The 17,949-nt window shown below is 42.9% G+C and overlaps 1 long non-coding RNA gene across 4 annotated transcripts; it reads right to left on the minus strand.

Moving 5' to 3' along the window:
- On the minus strand, positions 259-17,949 carry LOC110400033. Of its 4 annotated transcripts, none has more exons than XR_002439549.1 (6): positions 17,543-17,920; positions 16,614-16,769; positions 15,714-15,823; positions 3,440-3,483; positions 3,195-3,301; positions 259-1,389 (listed from the first exon to the last, which is right to left on the minus strand). It is a non-coding gene; the product is annotated as an uncharacterized LOC110400033 (long non-coding RNA). The 4 variants fall into 4 exon arrangements; XR_002439550.1 differs by lacking the exon at positions 259-1,389 and adding an exon at positions 17,933-17,949 and having other exon boundaries at positions 3,091-3,301; positions 17,543-17,721; XR_002439551.1 differs by lacking the exons at positions 259-1,389; positions 17,543-17,920 and adding an exon at positions 17,933-17,949 and having other exon boundaries at positions 3,091-3,301.

Here is a 17,949-nt window from a genome sequence, read left to right on the forward strand (position 1 = left end):
CTCTTTGTGTGCCAACTCAGGACCTACGAAACTGAATGGAAGGACCTCAGCTGACTGCAACAGGCAGTCCCCTAACTTTTTTTAATTAAGTCATTTAAACAACTGATACTATCTCATGTTAAATTTCATGACTGTGACATTCAGAGATAACCACATATGTCCTGTGTCTTTGGCAAATACACATTTCCTATTATGCAATCTGAAAAAATACTGGTTTTGTTCTAATGTAATTATAAGAATCAAATTTATATACAAGACCTTTAGAAAACAGAGACCCACCTTTAAATGCAAAGAACAAACATTTGCATTACCTATTTATATTAAAATATGCAGAAATTTCCAAAGTATTCAGTCAACTTATAAATTTTTATAACTTCTTCAAATTGTTAACATTTTTTTAACACACAGCATTATTTCAGCTTTGTGGAAAGCTCAATAACAATCTTTCTGGTCTGGAAAAAAGGAAAGAACATTATAATAGAGAATGCAGAATAAATAAAAACAAAACAGTACAAGCCGTACATCCACACATACAAAGACAACTTTCATGGTGAGCTATAAGCAATTGTAATAACACAATGTGCTGCATGTTGATTTCACCAGTGAAAAGAATTTCTCCAGTTATTGAAGACTTTCCTGGCAGAATCTCAGAAAAAAAAATCTGACATTCTCCCAGTCTGACTTCTGTGCAATGCAAGTCATGCACATTTTAAACACTGATGAATAATGCTGCCTTTCTTCTACGAACTGTTAACAGCTGTAGAAACTATTATAGCCTGCTTAAAACCATGTCTCTGTAGTCAGTACTCTCCAGACACTTAGCAATACTAAAGCTATTCCTGGGGCTAAACTAGAATTGCTATGCGAATACAAAGTTTGATTTATGTTGAAATGAAACAACAAACATCTGATCTTTCCTTTTTTAAATAGTCATTCATATAAACATGAGTATCAGCTGCATAACTAGAAAGTGATGTACCGAATTTCTAGAAATCAGACAAAGGAAGACCACCCGCAGTTACCTTCAGGAATAATAGTTTTGTCAGAGTGTGAAAGATTGCTGGTGAAGGTACCCCGTACAGCTGTGGCTGCCCTAACATCCTCACGGTGAGGCTGTGGCTTACAAGAGTGATGCTTCAATCATCTAATTTTTCAAGTCTTCTGAAAGACACCAATTTGATCAGCAGCCCAGTACTGTATCTTGGCGCTGCTCATCATCAGCTGCACTCAGACTGATCACAGGCTCAGCGAACTGCCTAATGAAATGGTCCAGATGCATCCAAGAGGAAGTTGAGGCCTCAATCTGCTAATGTTATTCTTTCACATCCCAAAGCACAGGTGGGAGCAAGAGAAACGCTCACGGTTCTTCTAACATTTTTTAAATGATGACTGGAAAGAGAGAGGAGAAGGCACATGTGGAGCAAGAATAAACGTTAAAGTACATGCAGAATTTCAGATATGACCCACAGACTGATGCACAATCACTAAACTTCTACAGAAAACTGATGCGTTGAAAACCTGGTTTTGATTCCTCACTCAGACAAACTGCTATCAAAGTTCCTTTACTTTTCAATGCATCTTCACCTTCCAATTAATGAAAACACATAAGTAAATGCGATTAGATTTGTGGACAGTTTGTGATCTCTGACAGATAACAATTTAATTTGACCAGAAACAGTAATAAAGCAAAGCTAACTTGAAGAAATACATCCTTCCTCCAGGAGGATATCTTAAATCAGCCAGGAAGAGTAAAGATATCAAATTAATGCTTCAACATCTTCTAGACTAATTTTAAATTGTAGAGAAATGTGTAGCTGTTAAGAGTATCTAGAAAAGTAAAAGACAAGCTAATCGTTCAGTTCACTGTTAGTTTTTCCTCTTTTGTGAATTAACTTTTAAAGGCAATTCAGTGCTCTTTTTAACAGCAGTTTCAGCACGCATCAGTATTTCCCCATGTAGCAGAGGTACACCTCCACCTTCTCCAGCGGATACACAGGCACCAGAACAGCCTGTCTACCCTTCAGTTGCCCCAGATTTTATCAAATGAAGAGCTGCAGATACAGTCTGGGGAAAAATCCTTACTGGTCATATCTACGGCACATTCAACATTGCTTTCCTAAAAGCCCCCAAAAATTCACTTTGCCTGGCCGTTCCTGAAAGGTTTCGAAGAGGATATATCTGTTTGGTCCTGCACTTTGGCCACAACAACCCCAGGCAACGCTACAGGCTTGGGGCAGAGTGGCTGGAAGACTGTGTAGAGGAAACGGACCTGGGGGTATTGGTCGATGCTCAGCTGAGCATGAGCCAGCAGTGTGCCCAGGTGTCCAAGAAGGCCAATGGCATCCTGGCTTCTATCAGAAATAGTGCAGCCAGGAGGAGCAGGGAAGTGATCATCCCTCTGTACTCACCTCTGGCAAGGCCGCACCTTGAGTACTGCGTTCAGTTTTGGGTCTCTCTCTACAAGAATGACATCGGGACCCTTGAGAGCGTCCAGAGAAGGGCAACGAAGCTGTGAGGAGTCTGGAGCACAGGCCTTATGAGCAGCAGCTGTGGGAGCTGGGATTGTTCACTCTGGAGAAGAGGAGGCTCAAGGGAGACCTTATCGCTCTCTATAACTACCTGAAGGGAGGTTGTGGTGACGTGGGGGTCAGCCTCTTTTCCCAAGTAACAGCAATAGGATGAGAGGGAATGGCCTCGAGTTGCATCAGGGAAGGTTCAGTCAGCAATGCTGACCCTTATTATGGGGTCTTTCTTACAAAGCATCCTCCATTCTCTGCTGCTCCAAATCCTTCTTCCTGCCTCTTTGAACAACCTCATCTTAATTTAGCTTCTGTGTCTTTGCTCCTTTTTTCCCCTTATTTCTTGATCTACAATTTATATTTGCTAATTTTGCCACACTTTGAATGCTCCTTCAGGCAGAGTCATGGTTGTTGGGTTTTTCTTTCCCTTTTCTACAACATGGCGCATTATTTAAGTTTTCCCATAACAATTGAGAGAAATTACCAGTTTACAATACTAAACACACAGAAGAAGAAAAAAGCGTGTATTTAGGGGGGAAGAGGACACATTATTTTCTTAAATTCTAATAGGTACTCAAGACATTGTTTATTTTTCAAAAACTCTAAACATACACAATGCAGAAAGACTTAGACATTGCTGGATATTGTTTGGAAAAAAAAGCAAAAGACAGGTACCAAGATTACTAGTAGCCATCACATCTTTTAGTCTGGGAATTTCAGCTCAGCTGTTTCTTAGTTCAGCACTGCCACAAGCCAACAACACAATCAGAATTCTCCAGGGACTGCAGATGAGAAAAAAAAGTTAAATTCAAACCAACCGATTTCCAAGGTCACGTATTCGAAAGCAGGGCAGGAGGGAGTCAAACAGCCTTACAAAACACACCAAGTAAGTACAAACCATACAGCTACAAAATACTCACCGGTATTCTCTCAGCAGTAACTTGACTTCTTAAATTCAGCAGCTCTGTTGAACAGAGTAAGAAAAATCAGGCTGTGGGTCACAAGAGCAGATAATTTACAATGGGAGGCTGACAACAGACCACGTGGAAAATTAAGCACCTTGGACTGCAGGCAAGCTTAGAGAGAGGGTAAATGAATGGCTATTTTGCCAATTCCTATGGGGAACAAAATAGCATTTTGCTACTGAGTGCAAATAACACACGTGAAGCACACTAACAGCTACAAGATGGGCAGAAAAAGCCAAAGAACCTTTTCGTTTAAAAAAAAAAAAAAAAAAGAAGAAGAAAAAAAGATTTCAAGTGATTACATCCATCACAAATGATAAACAAAACAGAAAATTCTCCAGCACATAGGCACACTGCAAATAGGAGAATGGAGCTCCCTAGCAATGGGGTCACAAAGATCTGACCCTTGGCACTAATTCTGTAATGAGAAATCTTTCAGACAGGCTACCTCCTTATCTGTCTACGTATATAAAATCATGGATAATTGAAAAACTCTTAAGCAATATTCTGAGCTGCTTTTATGGCACAATAATTACATGTAGGCTGCTCAGAAGTGAACGGTATCTGGTATCATTATCCTAACACACATAACTATCCATGCAGACGTTTATAATGTGTTCATCATAGCAAGGAAGGACCAAGAATATGAACACACAGAGCAAACAATGCTGCTAATGCTTCCCATTTTGGCTGGTAACGCTGTGTTAATGCAGTCCACAGGCAGGTGCTGTCATTTCTGACAAGCTTGTTGGGTGGCAGTGACAGGAATCTGTCAGATGCTGCCCACACACGGGCCATGTCCCACATGGCATGTTGACCTCCAAGGAAGAATTTTCACTTTAAATTTCTACCGGGAAACGTTACATCTACCAGCTTACAATGTGTAATGTGTTAGAGAGAAATGGTAAAGCACAACGGTAAAGACAAAGCAATAAGGAAACAGCCTCCAAAGACAGCAGTGGAGTTGCCAGAGCACATCCTGAGCTGAATCAGAGAAACAGGTTGCATCTCTGTGACTGAGGTGCTCTTGCCTCATCCAACAAGGTAATGGGCAAAGGCACCTCTAAGCTGCCTGTGCAGCTCCCTGAACTTGTGGTTGCCAAAGGATTAGTGGTGTCATAACAACTACTTAAAGCAGCCTCAGGCTTTGCCAAAAATAAACCACAAGTGCCTTTACCCTTGCAAAATCATGTTCACACCATTCACAGTCCTTTTCCCCCAGAAAAAAGCCCTGCGCCAATGCATAAGATGGGTGTCAAAAGACTACTGATGTTACCTCAATGCAACCACACAGCCTGTCACCTGATTATCCCTTATACCAAGGCAGCTTTCTGCCTACTTTACACCACAAAGTTCATGGAGAAGATGAGCAACCAGTTACACTTCCTAGGTAGGCAATAAAATATAGGAAGCTCTTGACTAAGTGTCTAGCAGAAGAGCATTTGCACACCAATCCATGGCAGTTCAGAGTGCTTCTGCTCCTGTGCAGAGGTTATCAGATCCATAGCAGAACAATAAAAGTGAGCAAGAGTACCCGGGATTCAAGCACTCCAGTGAAATGTCCAGCTATTTAAATGGGCAGGGAAGGTAGTTTTTATCCAAGTTATCCGACTTGGCACCTGAGCCTCTGAGACAAACATGTACGTTCTCTCTCCTGACTCTGCTGTAAGCAAGCCTGCCTCTGCGGTGGAGGAAGTCAACTGGATGTGTGGTAATAACTTCAGTTGCAGCACAATGGGAACTTGGTTCGGTAAGTCAGGCAAAGAGATAAGCTCAGTACTGTCTCTTTAACAAAAAGTAAGAGGATTCTGAAATGATGATTTTTGCCTTTGGAAATTATATTAAGACCAGTGCAGAAACTGGTAGCAAAGAAGTGATTCATGAACACCAACAAAGTGATTCACCAGCGCTTTGCTAGGAAGTGATATCATCCCCACACATCTCCATGAGAATGGCAGAAGAGAGGCATTGTTCCGCAGGACAGGAAAGTGCCGTGTTCTCCAGAAGAAAAATATTAAATCTGCAGATGTGTATGGCAAACAAGAGGGGCAAATTGTCAGTGCTCTAGGTAGTGATTCAGTTGCCCAGCACTGCGACTGTCAGATCCTTGTAAGTACTGCTGAAGAATACCAGAATATTTCCAACATGGTCAGGGATAAACCACAAACTCTGGGCATATTTTAAAATAACTCCAGCCCAGCCAGATACTCTTCTACCTTCCCAAGCTGATCTATCACTCCTTGCCCCATTCCTCAAGCCACAAACGGAAAAATCCTTTCTGGCTCCCCACTTAGTGGCCCTTATCAGTGTGCTCTTGCATTCTCTTACCTTAGTCCTGCTTTCTCTCAAACCCACAATATTGCCTCCACATCCCAAAACACGCCCTCTTGCCAGGGTTCTATAGCATCTCTCTCCAGCCCTTTGCTCCACCCAGCATGGTTACCCCATTCCCAGGTGTGCCAGAGCTGCACACATGTATGCAGCTGCTGTGGAGGCAGAAAGCAAGGCAGTATTAGCTTTCAGTATGTATGCTGCACACTGTCTTCAAGGGTGACACGCTTGCTAACTGTTTTTTTCAGCTTTTAAAACTCTATCTCATGTGGGCCACAACCATGCTCTCTGCAGTTATTCTGGGTGGTATCAGCTTGTCAGCACCTCAAAGCCCTAAGTACTCTGCTATGCCTAGTAATTCATGATCTGCCCTTTGCAAAGCAGGCAGCAGTAGGCTTGCAGCTCTATAACTACTGAACTCATGATGACAGGTTGACACTGCCTGGACTAAGAGAATTTTATTTCTGTCAGTCATTCCTTCTCTTCAGCCTGTCCTGTGTGCCAAGATGTCAGCGTACTACCCCCTAGTTCACTTGATAGCAATGATTCTCCCTCACCCACAACCTTCTTCTCATAACACTTTTCCTTTCAGCACCTAACATCAGCAGCCTACAGCACATGAAACACAACAAAAGCAGTGCTTCTTTCCTCCCTAACCTGCTGCCAAACTGTCCCTGAGACCAGGGCCAGATCAAATCCAGGGAACTGACAGAGAAGTGAGTGGTCAATTCTGGGAATCACTCACTTCTCCCAAACTCCTTTAATTCCCTGCAGGAAAGCTGGTGAACCCGCTGCTACACACACAGCAGAGGCTACTGACAAATCAAGGCTTTGGGATCAAAACAAAGCAGCATTAGAGAAGTCATCTGCAAAGGAATCACAGAATATCCTGAGATGGAATGGATCCATAAAGATCATCAAGTCCAAAGGCACCAAAGGGAGAACAAGCCCTGCGCAATGCAACGTGAAAGCAAGCTGTAAGTATTTATTCTGCTGTTGCTCCTAATACCCCAGCAGGGAATGGCCTTTTAATGCAACTCATATCCTTCAGTCTGCCAACTCTAGCTCCCTGGAGACCGGTGCTGTGAATGCGTGCAGACGGGGCTCAGAACTGAGCAGCTGTGGGATTTCTGATATATTCAGTCATGCTTTGTCCAGGCAGGGTGAAGAACTCCTCACGCAGCCCATTCACACAGTGGCAGACAGCTTGAATCCCAGAGAGTCGAAATCTAGAAGGACAAAGCAGTCAAAGGGAGGAGACAGGAAATACACTTCTCCTAACACACTCAAATGGGGAACTTGACTGCATGATGTTCCTGCGTGGTAGAGCACAAGTTTGAATATATTCTTGAAACAGCTTCAGTGTTCCTGTATATTAGATAAGATCTTAGGGGAACTCAATCAGCAATGGAAAATGGAAATGTCCCTTCCTCTGGCCAAACACATAAAAAAGCATTGGGCCTGATTTTCCACTGGTGGCATTCACTTAACGTCACTGTAACCCTGCCAACATTAACGGTTACATTTCATACACTTAAATAAGAAGAAAATCTGATTTCCAGTTTGGCTTAGAGAAAAAGACACTGTGTTCAAAGCAAACAAGTATAAGCAACCTATTATCAAACACGTAGAGAGAATTTCGTGTTGGTGAACATATTCCTTCAAGTTATTTTTACAATTCAGACAAGCAGGAACCATTGTAGTCAACTCTTTTAAAAATTACCATCAGTTAATCACTCCTGTATTACAGTGTTTCAATCCAAATAGTCTCCTTGGCGCACCACGCAGCACTTCCTTTAAGTCATGGAGGGATACTCCAGAGAGAGCAGACAGGAATCGATCAGAGATATTCACTTTATCTCAATTACCCAGAAAAGCGAAGGGTTCAATCTTCTGTGTAGTATAAAACCTCATGTACCACAGGAACAGAAGCCTAAAGGCCACAAAGTACTCTCACTTTGTGTGTGCATCTTCCAGTGATGTCAGCTGAATGCAAGCTTCTGCTTCTCAGCCAGTACAACTTTTTCCAGAAAGTATTTTCATAAATGCTCCACTGACTCTGGGCTTACATTTATGTCCCAATAAAATTCAGCGCCTCTCCACATCACCCGCGTCTGAACCACCTGTTAGTTTTACATGGTAGACAAAAAAGAAAAAAGGAAAAAAAAAAAGGACAAATAAAATCTACTTCATCAAATTCTGGCGGTTCTTTGAAAGGTGAAAGCATTTTTAAATGTTGGCCTCAGGAAATATGTTCTCTGCTCACACGAGCTTGAAGAGGATGAACACATTTGTAGGCATCAGGACTGCTGATAACTTGTAGTAAGATTAGCAGAGTTGAAGAATTCAAGAACATGAAGGTGGCTTAGGCTCACAGGTATCATTTCTCCACAGGACATGAAAGCAGAGTTCCTCCACTAGGTTCCTCAAGCTCAGTTGAGGAGGGACAGACCGCTAAGCTACTAAAAACGTGACTGATCGCAATTGTCTTTTCAACTCTAGGATCCAGACTGCCCTTGTTCCAAAGGCAAAATACTGCAAGAAATGCATGGCATACAGCAGAACAGAAGAATGGCCATCTTCAACTTGTGCTTCCCATGAAGTTTTCAGATTCTGTGCACGGATTTAGCCAATTTTATCATTTTGGTTACATTACAATATCTTTATACCAAAACAACAAATTTGTTGTTATCGAGCCCTTTTTTCATTGTAATCATACGCCATCACTGAAGTAAAATAGATTCACACAGAAAGACTGCGATGAGATAATGGAAGTAGAAGATAATTTATCAACTGATTCTGTACACAAAATAAAAATCTGTCATTACAAAGCAGCTAATGCACTGCTTCTGCCTTCAGTTACGTTATAGACTGGCCTCTTGGATCCCATGACTTATCATCACCTTTGCTCTCTCTGTCACAGTCAAATGCAAACCAGAAGATCTGTGCTAACAGTTCGTATTTCTAACAATTAAATACTGATTTGCCTTTTAAAGTCACTTAGGAGTCACACGATTACTTGCACGTACAGCCACTTTATCCCTGGACTCCTGCTTTCACTCCTAAATACAAAAATGTACTACCAGTTGATCAGATCTGCTCTCATTTGCACTAGTGCTACACCACGCCACTTCCACCAAGAGCGGCGAGTTGCCAAGCTCTGTACCACACACTGGATAGCAGGACTCGGTCAGGCTGCCTTTCCACTGAGTTAACTGCCATTAGCACTGACATCAGCAGCATGGCTGGACTGCAGCAGGGTTTCTGCTCTGCAGCACACTCTGCTCCTTGCTCACTGCCCCTCTGACTCCTAGGGAGCTGCATGCATCCCTCCAAGGTCTTGTTTCTCGGACAGACCAGAGCGGGCTGCTTAGCCCCCTCAATTCATTTGGCTTACAAGAAGTAAATCAAGCTAACACTGAACAAAAGACAAAATTGTTTCTGCAGTGTATTTACACGCAATAAAACGAACCAATACAGCAAACAAACTGTACACAACGTGCCCTATTATTAACTGAAACTAGAAGAAATACTCTTCAGTACTTCCAGAGCTTATAAACATATGCTTATGTCCTGCATAACCCAGAGCTTCCAGCAATTTCTTAGCCCTCAAAGCTCCGAGCCATGTTTTCTCCACACCGTGCACTCACAGGGGCTCACAGAAGGTAACATATAATTGGTCCCCAGCCCTCCTCCTTCAGAGCCCTCAGTGCTGAAGGCAGGCTTTCCTCCATCACCAGATTGTCCTGTTTAATCCTCCTGAGCTCCCTTCACCTACTACAAGTTATGGTCACTGCCAAATTGACAAGCATGGTGTTGTGCAGGGCACAGCAGTAAAGGACAGGTGTCTCGGTGCCAGAGCACACCAGAACACCACACCAAGCAGCGAGCACTCTGCTGCCCGTGAGGGGGCAACTACAGTGTGCACAAGAGCATGCACAGCAACAGTCTGACAACAGAAATCCAAATAGCACTGCCTCATGTGCCCAGGACAGCTGGGCTAGGAGCTGTTGTTCTGCTCTTTTACAGGTATAATGTTTACGGCTTCATACCTATTACTTTGTGCCTTTATTTCTTCCTGGTACCATAATAAAGCAATTCCCAGCTATCAGAAATGAGACTGACCAAGACTGGGATGAGATATGTCAAGAGGTGCAGCTCCCAGTACATAAGCAGTGCTGGCCAAACAAGCTGACATTCCTCCCAGCACGCAGTCTAACCTCAGCTGGGATTCACACAGCACTAAATGCAGAAGCCCCCAGCAGGACTGCGTGTCCTTCTGCAGACACATGTTTTCTGTCACCCTGCATAACATCAACAGCCACACAGTCCAAGAGGTAAAACTTCCCCAAATGCTCCCCCTTGTATAAAATGAAAAGTAACTTACTGCACAATATGAGGCACAGTAAATCACCCCATCTTGGCTACTGACCCATGTTGAAAAAAAAAAAGAGCCCTCTTACGCCACCCCTCCACTGAATGATAATCTAATTGAAGAAACTTGACAAGTCATAGCACATAATTCTAATATAAATTCATTTGTCTTATTTTCCCCCTACTAGAATTCATGGAAGTGGAAGATTGTCATCGTTCTCAAGTAGGAGATGTTAAGAACTGAGTTTTAACTCTCTGGTAAGCCTGGAAAAGAAGGTAAGGGGCCAGCTTCTCTGTGCAGGAACCCGAAGAGCCTCAGCTGAAGTAAGTGTAGATGAGGTGAGAACCAAGAGACAATTACGTTCCAAGAATTTGGAACATTTACGTTCCAAATTACGAACCAAGAGATAATTACGTTCCAACCACGTACAGCCAGACTGGTACACAAAGAAACTGGCTGCTATAAATGGAGAATGAGAGTCTCAGTAAAGCAGCAGTATGACTATGCACTCAACACTGCAATTCTCCAAAAAAGCTAGAGTACAAGCACATCAAACTTACAAAAACGGCTCTTAACAGCTTGGAAAAGACAGCCGTCAGGCCGCTTGGGCAGCCTCACCTGGGCCTGCTTGTGTAAGGAATCAGGGGCTTCACACTGTTACACATAGTTTCCCTATAATGTAGTAAGTGGTTGGCTTTAGATCTTTCTGTTCTGCTTCAAATGCCCATACATTTACACGATGTATATATGCTCAACATGTTTTATCCAGCACACACACATACACAAAAAACTGCGCTGCATTTAGTATTCAGCATTAACAATATACATGTATATATATGCACAAATATAGATGCAGGTGACCTTTTATGCACGTAAAGGGAGATTTTTAATAAAGTCTCAAATATTTCTCACCATTAACAGAATCCCTTCCCAGTGTTGCTTTTCTGCCTCCATACAAGAGTAGCAGGACAGAAGATATTCTCTGTGCTGAGCACCCCCAGTGGCATCAGGAGAAGGCAAATCCAAAAGGTCACACGAATGAGGCCCTTATCCCCCCTGTGCACCAGGGAGAACTCATTCTAACACTTCACAATAAGGCTAAAGCCTTTAGCTTTAACTCAGAAGTCACAAGAAATACAGCGTACCGCAGAAAGACAGCAGAAGAGATCAAGGGCATCCTCACAGATTTTGTTAGGTGAAAGAAGTGCACAAAGTCACTCAACTGTCCTGTGGGCCTATGGTTCTGTTTGCATCTTCATAAAGCATCATATATTTTAGCATATACATAAAAATACAAATACAAATACAACACTGCCTCAAGTTTCATGCAAACAGCTCTCTCTAAGCAATGTCAATCCCTCGCTTGTGCTGGGCATTGCATACACAGGACTCTTTGCAGGACTAGGCCTGTAAAGTACGTACCTAAATGCTGGTAAAATGTGTTTACATAATCTGTAAATAGCTAAAGAAAAGTACATTCACACCAACTACTGGGGAATGAAAACAAATCATTTTTCTACTGCTAAAAGTACTGAATCACTTACCATCTGGTTTGGGAGAAAAAGGACTCACTCTAATTCAGCTATGAAGAAAATCCTATCTAAAAAAAGTAATCACATGCTAAATCCCCCTACGTTCAATTTCCAGTCATTTTAACATGGAGACATGACAGAGAGTTTTGTTTTCCTGGAGAAGAAAGAAAGAGAAAAAGAATAGTAAGAAAGATGTGAAGTTGTTAGGCCCTGATCCTAAAAACTCCAAATCCTTAGCTACAGGGAATAGTGGAAGCTATTTCTCAGGAAAAGCTGAGTTTACTATCAGTTTCTGCTGGAATGCATCCTAATTTCCTAGGAAAAAACTGACACACATTTGCTAGCACAAGGTAAAATGCTAAAGTAAAATCTAGATACTAAATATCTGAACTAATTTCCCTTTATACACTGTCAACATTTGTTTTTTCCTCAGTCATACGAGATACACACGTATGTAGGGTAGCAGGGTGCAGAAGCAGTGTGTTACTGACAAGTGTATTGCTGTCACTGAAAAAGAGCATATGGTCATGTACATGCTCCACGTACTACCTTTGCCTTCCAAGTAGTCAAGTCCTGGCTGAGGACCACAACTCCCAGAGAGATCAATACAGCTGTGTGGGTGGCTTTAAGAGCCCCATGGGGCTCAGCCTTTTGCCTCTGCCTGCCTCACTCCACCTCTCCCTTGTTCAAACACATGCACAAAACTTCCTTCCTCCATCCCAAGGTCTCGAGGAGTTAAATATGGACTCTTTATCTACAGGACAAAGACAGATTTCATGGGAAAACTGACCGATCAACCTAAATGCTACAAACACCTGAAAATATTGAAAGAAATTTCCCCACTCTGCTAAATATCTTACCCACTAAATTTTACTGCTCACCTCTTTTCCTACTGAACAATAAAGCCTTCCATGAAAAAAAAAAATCTATTATTTATTTAAAATAGAAAAATGCTCCTTGGCTATTCCACAAATATGACTTCTTCTTTCCTTCTTAAATTTAGCACTATTGATTAACCCCGCAGAGATCTTCAGAGGGACAGATTTGATCCCAAAATTTAATAAGAAACAACAAAAAATCTCTCACTGAAAAGAGACTCTTAAAACAATGTGTTGCAGCCCAGGTGTATACCCAAGGGTGATCAAGATACTATGGCTTCATATGTTACTTACTGCTTATCACCTGCGTGACGACCATACAGTCCTCACTCATGATTGTGAAATAGAAGGGCTTAGCTTAAAGATAGTCTACTCTGAAGCTCTGTGGTGGGGAGGGAAGGCTGTGGGTGAGCACCAAACAGGTTACAGTGACTCAGCTGCAGTAATTCTTCAAGCCACAGAAATAGGAATACTTAAGACCTTGCTAGTAACCCTGGGGAAAGCTGTCCTGCAATCACTATCTCATGTAGCACAAGCAGTGGCAGACTCACACTTAACACCCTCTGGGACCCCAGAGCTGGTAAATTATCTACTTCCAGCTCATAGGCTAGAACAGCACAGAATCACACCCTACACTAATACAAAAGCACTTAATGCACATTATCTCGAGGCAGGCAAAAGTAAACACGGTGCTGCAGTGATACTGGAAGGAACAGACATGCACTGAAACACAAGGCTTTCCTTGTAAAGCAACTTTCCCCATCACTGCCAGATGACGAGGCTGCTGCAGTCTCCGCATGCGGAGTGGGCCTTTCCCCTGGGTCATAAGAACACAACCTTCTCTTGCCGTCTGAAAGTCAGCTGCTGAGGGGAGGGCTGAAGGCCAACAGAACTGCTTCCAAACAGAGATGACCTTGCGCGCTCTCTCCCACCCTCCGCTCTCTCACTGTGCAAGCAAAACGGGACCCTCGGGATTCTCCTAAAACGTCACAGAGAGAGAAGAAATCTAAGTGGAGTACTGATGTGACAGAGGCTGGGAGGGCCTCAAGGATCTGGCATCCAGTGATGGAGAAAAAACTGAATGGACAGGGATGCGGTTTCAAAAACGGTGGAGAGGGCCCTGCTCCAGCAGGCGTGTGTCACGCTGTGCCTCACCAGCCACAACAGAATGGATGCTGATGCTCCACTTTGCTGCAGCGTTTCACCCACGCCGTGCGGCCCAGCTCGAAAGCAGGATCTTCCACACAGGAGACAAGCCCCTCGTGCTAGGAAAGAATCAGGACCACAGCCAAGTACGGCTTTCATTCTGTATCAAATATCACAGGAAACAGATTTCAACTTTCCCAACAGGTTTTAAACAGCACTTAAATTAAGAGTAAATTGTATTAATAAAATGATACATAACTCATGCATTTTGCTGCTTTTGAATGCATTTATGTAAAAGTAATACTGAAATTATTTTAATGCAATCGTGTATAAAGATACGCGATGAAGAAATCACAGGTCATTTTAAGTATGTGATACAACATTTTTAACTGCGTCTCTTCTGCCTGGTTCTGTCAGTTAAAAGATGAAAAGTGATAGTCCAAATCACAGCATTCTGTACATTTTAAGTTCAACCAATACAATTAGTGATTCCCATTTGTTTCTAATTACATTCTTCAGAAAACAGAACCCATGCATCTTCTGTTGATACTTTGTTTTGAAAGTTATGCCAGTAATAAGAATGACAATTCTGGACTCAGAATTACACTTGCAAATTGAGCTGTGGGCTTCTGTAATCTAAGTAACCATCAAAGGAATCCTCTACCTTCCTGCCCGTATCTGCACACTCAGTATCATGGACACTTCAACAAAATTCTTTGCATTTATTCTAAATTTTAGACTTACCGGTCATATTTGTCCCAAGTTACACAGACAGATAATCTTTTGAAAACACTAAAGATACATGACAAACAGCGATAACTGTTTGCATCAACCACTAGCAGATTTCTCCCTCTTCCCCTGTCTCTACGAATTGCCAGGATTGCATACAACTGGTGGAAGTACCCTGCAGCTCCACTGCTGCAGGAGGGCAGAGAGCCACTACACAAGTGTCTCTGGACAGAGATGTCTTCCTGCAAATGACACACCAGCAATGGAGCACACGAAGGGAAAGCAGTTTCTAACCACACCTGTGAATGTCTCCTTCCTCATAGGCAGGATTGGCCCTAGACAGTCAGAGAGTTCAGAAGAAATGAGGCCACATCTTCACACTTCCAGTCATTACAGTCTAACCTAAATGTAGTCAGGGACATCAGCACGGATCTGATTGGCACCAGTGGAAACCATGAAATCAGAGGAGCTCTGCTCAGAATACGGCTCGTTATTTCTGCTAATTCATGCGCAGGGAGTAGTACGCCGTACAGCCTTTTCTACTCTGAGTCACTCCAACAGCTCCAAGCCGTTTAGTAGCAACTTGTCAATAAAATTCATTAACGATGTATTTCATACAGAAATAGTGTATTTAACTGACAGGCTACAACAAATGAAAAGTTACAGCAAGGTGTGAATTGCACGTTTAATAGAATAAATGAAATACAGGATAGACATCGGTAAAGAAGTGGTAAAAGTGAGTGAGAGCCTAACATTACATAGATCTGCTTAAAGTTTAGTATCTGTGTGAACCTAATTCCCCTCCTGATTTCAGTACAGTTACACAGAGCACTCCTTTGCACTTCTACTGATAGACAAATTCTCTGATGAATAACTGATAACCAACTTTCTTTTACATAAGCCATTTCTGGAGAAACAGCAACTATTACAGACATGGTTGTCTTCTCCCTTTCCAGTCTTGTTCTCATCAGAATCATATTTGCCTGACATTTGTATCCCTCTCTCTGATTGGCGGTAGCTTTATAAAACAAACAATCAATCAAACCCTTGTATAATGAGTGGCACGAACAGTGCAAAAATTTCTTTAACACAGTCTTATTTTTGTCCTATGTGAATACACCTCTGCAGTCACTGCCAGCATTACAACAGAAGTTGGTTTCTGTACTGCCTCACCAACTTCTACACCTTGTGAAATATTCCAGCACCATGTCACAATGTGCTAGCAGCCAAACACTGACCTTCTAAGTAGGCGCTTGTCATTGTTCTCCATTCAAGACTCTCAGTTTACCAATGATTACAGGCAATTCTAACTTCTCGAACTAAATTAAGAGGATCTGGGAAGCAGCTCCTAGAAGAAAGTGAAAATGAGCAGGGGATATTTCACAAATAGGGGGAAAACTGTAATACATAACAGTAACCAAGAAGCAAGAAGCTAAAAAACTGCTAGTTTCACAGGAGAGTTCAGGCAGAAAGGAGAGGAGCTTAGACTGGGGAAGGGGGGAACGTAGAAAGAAAATAGCTCTAACAGTTCTCAACACATTCTCTACCTGAGGAAAAAACCAACAAACACGGCAGGAGGCCAAAACTGTAACCTGAGCCTGACCTCACTCACACTGGTTTTATCATAAAACCACTGGGCTGAACTTTGGTCATTGCATCACCGATACAAAGCAGTCTAAAAGCCCAGCCAAGCAACTACACTGTTGTTGGTTTTTTTCCTTCCCATGCATTCAAGATGGTAGAAGTTGGCTAAGAACATCATCTTTCGAATAGTAATAATAATGTCAATTTATTTGTTACATGGCTGGACAACTTGTTTTTCAGTGTCGGTTATTTTGTGTGCTGTTTTTTTTTCTTATATATCACTGAACTGAAAAATGTGGGTGTGATGTAACATTTAGCTGGAACGTTAAGTGCCAAAGACATATTTTTGTCCATATCAAACCAATACAGTAGTTAAAAACATTGCGGATTGTACGTTATGCAAAACATAAAGCCTGTCACCAATGTAACATGGCACCCAAAATGTTCGCATACAGATCTTAAGATCTTTTAAAATCTTAATAAACATCCTTGCACACAGGACGTGTGATTCATGGTTTACAGAGTGATAAGCAAAAAGGGTCCCAGTAACTCACCTCATATCACCCAGCAAGTCAAGATCAGGCAGAGATGCAGAGCTCGCAGTCCCAGTTTTCCATACCGATTGTCCTTACAATGGGATGTTAGGCAAGCACACAAAGTCCTACCACTACCAAGCATTTCTGCTTCCACAAAACAGTTTTATTTTTGTGCTGCACAGGAAAAGAATCAGTGTTGGAAAGTAAGCATTTTAGCAATAACCTGCAAGCATAAAATGTAATTGCTAAGTGAGAACACAAATAGATACCTAAGCCAATACTGTGATGATATATGATTATCACTGATAGCAATAATTGCCAAAAATTCCAGCCCATACCTCCATGATTAAATTGACAGACCCTGCACAGGGGGCTGAACAGAAAAGCAGACTAAGCACTGAGACTAGCAAACCTCTCAACATCTGTCAGTACCCCACATGTCAACCAGCACGGCAGCAGAGAGGTTGTGACTGTCCCCAGCAGTTCCCTCCAATACACAGGGCCACAGGCCACTAAAGGCTGACTGCTGCTCACTCCAAAACACAAACGTCTGCCCCCTTGTCCCAGGTGTCCTGCCAGGTGCAGAAACACTTGCCAACTCAGGCACCGGCAAGAGAAAATGCTTTTAAAATACCTGTTTCAGAACATGAAATGGCTGGGAACCACACTACCTAAGGATTTGGGTGGAACTCGAAACCAACAACTCCACTGAGCATTCAGGAGAATCAGTTACATTGAGACCTGAATTTGCATTCTCTATATCACTAATGTATAAACAATGGGAAATAGGTTTGGGAAGAGGGTTCCAAATCACTATCCCTAGTTTGCAGTGCCAGCATACCAGCCCTCACTGGGCCATCACAAGCCTGCAACACCTGTACTTCTGCTTCATACACGGTACATAAGAATACCGCAAACCCACGTGCATCTTTAATCATAATGCACACCTGAAGAACTCCGCTTGTCTTTAATCAGGAAAGCACGTCGGTTTATACTGCTTTTAAATGAAGTTACTGAGCTGGGTGGCTGCAGCCCCCGGAGCCCCACCCAACGGAGATCCACTGCTCGTCAGAACCGTTACGGGCTGGGCCCACAGCACAGCAGTACTCGTGTGCCTGACACCTGGCTAAAGAATAGGGCTCGAGGTGGCATGAGTCTGTACGTTCCCGTGATCAGAGCCCAGTTCTCTGTGTTTGAAACCACTCTGGTCGGCCGCCCTCGCGGAGGTCTAGCACGGAAGGGCTGCCGCCGACCTCAGCACCCCGTACCGTGCACCCCCGCCCCAAGATGGCGACCGCCCCTCACGCCGCCGTGCGACCCCGCGGCCCCTCACGCACCGCCCGCGGAGCGCGGC

This window comes from Numida meleagris, chromosome 5 (genome assembly GCF_002078875.1).
Source record: "Numida meleagris isolate 19003 breed g44 Domestic line chromosome 5, NumMel1.0, whole genome shotgun sequence".
Taxonomy (NCBI): domain Eukaryota; kingdom Metazoa; phylum Chordata; class Aves; order Galliformes; family Numididae; genus Numida; species Numida meleagris.